Source organism: Dendrobates tinctorius, unplaced genomic scaffold (assembly GCF_039654945.1).
Source record: "Dendrobates tinctorius isolate UK_male_01 unplaced genomic scaffold, ASM3965494v1 ptg000241l, whole genome shotgun sequence".
Lineage (NCBI taxonomy): Eukaryota > Metazoa > Chordata > Amphibia > Anura > Dendrobatidae > Dendrobates > Dendrobates tinctorius.
Genome location: NW_027361908.1, coordinates 22358776 through 22365707, shown reverse-complemented (window position 1 = coordinate 22365707; position 6932 = coordinate 22358776). Strand labels below are relative to the sequence as shown.

Genomic DNA, 6932 nt, shown 5'->3' with positions numbered 1-6932 from the left:
GGGTCAGGGGCTCAGTCAACCTCCAAGCTAGATGAAGCACTCCGTTCCAACACTCCGCCAACATGTGCCTTTTCTGACCATCTCCCTCTATTGCTACACAACCCCTTTAACATAGTCAATATCTTTGTAACTCCGAACGTCTTAAAAAAAATTAATTCCTGCTTTTCCATTTGATTGGGCTAAACCTCTATGCCTTTAATGTCTCCTCCACCTCCCCCAATACATTCTACATTATTCTTAGTTGTTTTTCTTCATGTAGAATTAACCTACAAGGAAACAAAGGGTTTTTTTAACTCCAATATTTGTGTCCCATTGACTTGCATTGGTTTCCGGTATCGGAATCGGCGATATCCGATACTTTTTGGGTATCGGTCTGATCCAATCCGATCCGATGTTTCCCGATATCGGAAGGTATCGCTCAACACTAGTCACAAGCAAAATAGTTTAAGTGGATATTGCAATTGTAATATCTTCAGTCAGATCTTCATCATGTAAAAATGGATTGATTCAATGCTTTGATCTTTTGTTGGATGCTTTTCATTGAAAATAGAAAAGGACCTCTATTGTACACCATATGAAATAACAACAAACAAGTAATAACGGCATTGTTATATGAATAAGAACAAAAAGATAAGTGAAAAAGAAAGGCAATAAACTAACAAAGGATACAATGGCAAATACATCTCATTAAAGTAGGTTCAATTGAAGATAGAAAATAGTGTTGTCTAAGTATTTTATTTTCTGACAGCAAAATTGTCATATCCTATGTCTCTGTACTGCTAAATGGTTATCTTATGGAAACTCACCTTCCTTTCTGTGTAGAGGAATACGTTCAAAGAGTCCAGATGGATCTACAAAGAGTAATAGAAGAGTAATAAAGTGTACTTTCCTTAAATATCATAAACGTGCTATTGTGCTTAAAACAAACCCACCAATTCAGTAATACACACTGAATACACACTTTACATTAGTTCTGCAGGAAAAATATATATACTTGTATATTACAATTCAGAGAAGTCAAGATTTTGATAATATTGATTTGCTGCTCGGTGATCTGGGTTTTATTGATTTTAAATAAATTCACTGAAGAATAAACTTTGCTGATATTTCCAAATCAGAATAATAGCACATTCTCAACCTCAAAGGATAGCATTCAACATACCGCTGGACTCGATTTGACTACTGAATACCGATGAGGAATCCATCATTTAATTCGAAATTTACATTCATAACACAAGGCAAGTCAAATATTCCAAATAAAGTAGACGTACCAGAGTTGAAGTGGGTTTAGTAATGATCAACATACTGCATTTAAAGGACAGGAGTTTAGAAAAAAATAAATATCAAAATTAGGTAATTTAGCGTTGGGGCTAACTTAGGGGATGACCTTCTAACTATGCATAAATATATAAAAAAATCAATACAGTCTAAGATTCTATTTATAATTCTAGAACTATAGCAAGGGAGCATCTGTGATACCTTGAGTTAGGCTAAGTGCACTCACTGCGGCTTTGCCCTGCGGTTTGCCACCTGGACAATGGAATAGGTGGCAAACCGCAGCAGAATCCACAGAAATAATTGACATGTCAATTGTTTCTGCGGATTCAAAACCGCAGTTTTTCCGCAGTTAAAAATCCGCAGCATGTGCACAGCAGAATGTTAATCCCATAGGATAACATGCTACTGTACACTGCCTGCAGAACTGCCGCAGTTCTGCTGCGGTCAAAACCGCAACGGAACCGCAGCAAAAACCACAGCGTGTGCACATAGCCTAAAGACAGTTTTACCACCATGGTCCGTGTTTTATTTATTTTATTTACTTATATAGAGCCATTAATTGCACAGAGTTTTTCAGACATCATAGTCACTCTCCCCAATGGAGCTCACAATCTAAATTCCCAATCAATATGTCTTAGGAAATGGGGAATAAACCAGAGTACCCCCAAGAAAATATGGGAAAAACAAAAAATGCAAGGAATAAAGAGAAACCATTATGGATAAATAGGACAGTACAAAGTTTAATAAGATGAAAACAAAGGGAATTCAAAATCCTGAAGGGCGAGAATACAGAAATAGCATTTCAGGAGTATAAAGATCTAAGTAAGAAATGTAAAAAAGAAATCAAGCCAGCAAAGTTATCTACAAAAAAATAAACAGTATTAACCACTGACTCACCATGCTGCACATTACTGTATGGACATTGAAACTGTAAAACTCTGTATTATCGCTATTTTGCTCCTCTACATACCAGCGCTACTTCCCCAGTTCTGATCACATGTTTGCATTGGCTGCAACCAATCACTGGCCTCAGATAGGTCATGTCAGATATTTCAGTTGAATGTGAGTACTTAGATGCACTTTCGATTGAAATGTTGTACCTACTGTGTTGGGGAGGTGGGGGAGTGGCAGCGGCGAAGCTGTGGGTCACAGGACGGTGGTCCTTGCAGCCACGGTTGACCGCTGTGCCTGCTGCTAAAGATAAAAGTATTCACGACTCTCCTCACCCATGGGAGTGAAAAGCAGTGAATAATAATTTCTATTTAATAGTGGGCACACTAAGTACAGCCCCTGGCTTCCTGAAGCTGCCGGGCAATCACATGTTCCCGCTACTATAGAGAAAGAATATTCAATGCTCTCCACGCTGGGATTATAGGTGTGGAGAGCAGTGAATATTCATTCCCTTAAGTAGTGGGCACACGTGATCGGCCGGCCACAGGAAGCAGGCTACTGTGCCTGCTATTAAAGATCAATGGATACTCACTGCTCTCCACTCATATAGTCCCAGTGTGGGGAGCGTGAGTATTCCGGTAGCTGTCATCTGCTTGTAGGCAGCATATGACATCACTGCCATGCACAGCTTTCAAGCATAAATCAACTGCAGGCATCAAAACAAGGTGCTGTGAGGGAGCGCAGGGAAGGTAATTAGGATGGTTTATTTTTTTAGGGTATGTTTGTGGGGAGGAGGACTCCCAGACAGTGAAGGGGCAGGTGCCCAGGGGACCGCCATCAGGGTTCCTGAGGGAACGATGCTGGGAGGACAGTAAAAGAAAAGACTTGACTGAAGTTGTCAGGGAAACAGGTGGCGGGGCAATCTTAACAGGAGCAGGGGGCACGCTGAAGTGGCAGTTGAGAGAGGGCCAGACAACAGACAAGAAGTCAGGTGAGACAGAGAGGACCGAGGGAGCAGACGGTGTGCTGTCGAGAGACCGACAGGGCCCTCTGAAAGGAAAGCTGCAGACTCACCGACTAGTGACACGTGAGAGCCTTGCACCGGCGGCCGCTCCCCTCATACGGACGCATACAGCTGCCCCCGCTGTTTCCCTCCCTGCTGTGACAAGTCCACGACCTCCACTGTCCGCTGTGACTAGAGACCATTCCTTTACAGCGGTCAGGACACTGCCCTCCTGCCTTCTGCCCCAGCTGCGGCCCTGTCATCACCAGCCCTAGAGAGCGCCACCTCACTACAGGCGGCAGTAGGGGCTCCCATCCTGTTTGCTAAGGGACCCTGAGCAGAGGTTGGTGAATGGTTATATTTAGAGACTGCGTCATGACTGCTGTGAGACGAGAGTCGCAAGGAGACGCCTGCTGCGCCCTTCGGCACAGTTTCTTCAGGGCCTGTTGCGCTCCACCGTCATCGTTTCTTCAGGGCCTGTTGTGCCCCATCGTCATCGTTTTCTTCAGGGCCTGTTGTGCCCAACCGTCATCGTTTTCTTCAGGGCCTGTTGCGCCCCACCGTCATTGTTTTTTTCAAGGCTTGTTGCGCCCCACCGTCATCGTTTCTTCAGGGCCTGTTGCGCCCCACCGTCATCGTTTTCTTCAGGGCCTGCTGCGCCCCACCATCATCATTTCTTCAGGGCCCATTGCACCCCACCGTCATCGTTTCTTCAGGGCCTGTTGCTCCCCACCAGCATCACTTTTTCAAGGGTCTGTTGAGCCCAGTTTCACCCCGGAATATCGAGGCGTCAAGGCAGCCGCATCAGCGATCTCTACGCAGTCACGCATGTGATCCGGACAGAACCCTGGAAAGATAAGTGTACTATATAAGATAAGGACCCCCCAGTTTGGTCATACGTGGCCTATAGCAACCGGGCAAACCGGGTTAGTCGCATACACCATAAGAAAAGTGTTATTAGGGTTGTTGAGTCCCTGCTTGGACTGATTGTTGTTTACATTAGTTGTTAGCTCAATATAGCCCCGCGGCTACAGTTTTATAAAAGTTTATTCCACAAACCACACTCAGTCTCGTGTCTCGTCACTGCATCCTGCGAACCTGCTAGGACCCTACATGTGCACATGATCAGGAATCTGCAGCGCTTTGGACGCTGTGCATGTTCGCTGCATCCAAAGCGCTGCCAGCTATTGAAAGCAGGTGAATCTACATGTGTTCATTGAACTCTGCCGATTCACTGCGTCCAATGCATTGTACGGGTGAAATTTATCTTGCGGAGGCTTGCGTCCCCTCAAGATAAATAGACATACTGCGTTCTGGAGAGATGCACCGCATATCTGTCTCTCCGGATGAGCCGCGGGCGTCTCTGGACATATAGTGGGCATGGGATTTCTTGAAATCCCATCCACTATGCTGTAACACAGGGGTCCTCAATCTTTTTAAACAGGGGGCCAGATCACGGTCCCTCAGACCATTGGACGGCCGGAATATAGTTTAAAAAAAACTATGAACAAATTGCTATGCACACTGCACATATCTTATTTTGAAGTAATAAAACAAAACAGGAACAGATACAATATTTAAAATGAAGAAGTAATGTTAAATCAACAAACTTACCAATTTTTTAATGGGTTCTTTGAATATTCTACACTTCAAGTCATTTATTTCTCTTTCTTGATAACATTATTTCCTAGGGATTCAAAATTGCTATTAGTAAAACACCAATATATATACAGTGCTACAAAAACTATACCAGCAATAAAATTGCCCACACAGAGACATACAGACTGCACTGCCCATCAATGCAGCCTGATGAGTGCCCATCAATGCAGCCTGATCAGTGCCCATCAATTCAGCCTGATCAGTGCCCATCAATGCAGCCTGATCAGTGCCCATCAATGCAGCCTGATCAGTGCCCATCAATGCAGCCTGATCAGTGCCCATCAATGCAGTTTGATCAGTGCACATCAATGCAGCCTCACCAGTGCCCATATTGGTGGAACTCCACTTTTACCTCAGGCTCAGACTGGTGTGGTGCGAGAGTGTCCAATAGACAGGTAAATATCCCCAATAGGCAACAAAAGTCCCCAATAGGCAGGTAAATTTCCCCAATAGGCAGCATAGTCCCCAATAGGCAGGTAAATGTCCCCAATAGGCAGGTAAATGTCCCCAATAGGCAGGTAAATGTCCCCAATAGGCAGCTTAGGTCCCCAATAGGCAGCACAGGTCCCCAATAGGCAGCACAGGTCCCCAATAGGCAGCACAGGTCCCCAATAGGCAGCACAGGTCCCCAATAGGCAGCACAGGTCCCCAATAGGCAGCACAGGTCCCCAATAGGCAGCACAGGTCCCCAATAGGCAGCACAGGTCCCCAATAGGCAGCACAGGTCCCCAATAGGCAGCACAGGTCCCCAATAGGCAAGTACATGTCCCCAATAGGCATCACAGGTTCCCAATAGGCACGTAAATGTCCCCAATAGGCAGCATGGTCCCCAATAGGCATGTAAATGTCCCCAATAGGCAGCAAAAGTCTCCAAGAGGCAGATAAATGTCCCCAATAGGCAGCATAGTTCCCAATAGGCAGGTAGATGTCCCCAATAGGCAGCATAGTCCCCAATAGGTAGGTAAATGTCCCCAATAGACAGGTAAATGACCCCAATAGGCAGCACAGGTCCCCAATAGGACCGGCGTTAAAAAAAAACAGTACTCACCTATGTCCCCCGCTGCTCTGAAGAGGCTCCCGCTCATCTCCGTCTTCTTCCAGCACAGGTGGCGTGACGTCATCAGGCCGCGCAGGCAGCGTGATGACAATCGCTGCATACGGAGAGCGGCTAACATAGAAAAAACTCAAAAAACTCATAGCACAAGATATGGCCTTCCCAAAACCCTGTCTGATGACAAATGCACATATACCAGGATGCAGCAGGCCTCCACTAAAAAAGGCAAGGGGCAGCTCAGGTGCAAACTACTGAGAAAAACAACCACCCCACACCTACCAGACCATGGAGGGGTTGGCTGCCTATTGGACAAGTTGCACAAGTTTACAGCATCCAACTCGCACTGTTTAATGATCGGCTGCACACACCCATAATGTTTTTTCTGATGGGAACCATGCGTACCAGGATAGCGATGGGGACCATGTATACCAGGGTAGAGATGAGATTGCCATGCCTACCAGTATAGGGTTGAGGGGGCCATGCATATCAGGATATGAATGAGGTGGCAATGAATATCAGGATGGGGAGGAGGTGGTCATGTATACCTCCTCTAAAACCTAGGGACATACTGTAACTATAATATGGGGACCTGGATGGGGACATATCTACAATATGAGGACCTGGATGGGAAAATGACTACAATATGGGAATATGGATATGGGGACATGACTACCACATCCATAACAACCCAAGCTCTAAAAAAAATTAAAAAACACTGCAGAAATGTTCAAAATGTGTATAGAAATAAAATGGTATCACTAAAAATCTCACTTTTTGCTTCAACAAATGCGTCATCTCAAATTGAATTGTTTTCTATATGCTTCCCATATACCCAGCCGAGTTTTAGGCCACTGCTTTAGATCATTGGTTGGCTGCAACCAGGGGCGTACCTACCACGGTCACAGCGGTCGACACTGCGACTGTGCCCGGGAGGAGTCAGGGGCCCAGCAGGTCAGACCATGATATCTCCCAACCGTACCAATTCTCGTGGGTTAGTCCCGTTTTTGACCACGCCACCCCCCCATGCACCCCATCCTCGCCCTCCCA

At 45.5% G+C, this 6932-nt stretch overlaps 1 long non-coding RNA gene across 1 annotated transcript; it reads right to left on the bottom strand.

The window, feature by feature from the left end:
- Positions 1 to 3798: 3798 nt before the first annotated feature.
- LOC141060582 (uncharacterized) lies at positions 3799 to 6005 on the bottom strand. The gene is made up of 3 exons (XR_012222726.1): positions 5880 to 6005; positions 4787 to 4859; positions 3799 to 4019 (listed from the first exon to the last, which is right to left on the bottom strand). It is a non-coding gene; the product is annotated as an uncharacterized lncRNA (long non-coding RNA).
- Between the last annotated feature and the right edge of the window lie 927 nt (positions 6006 to 6932).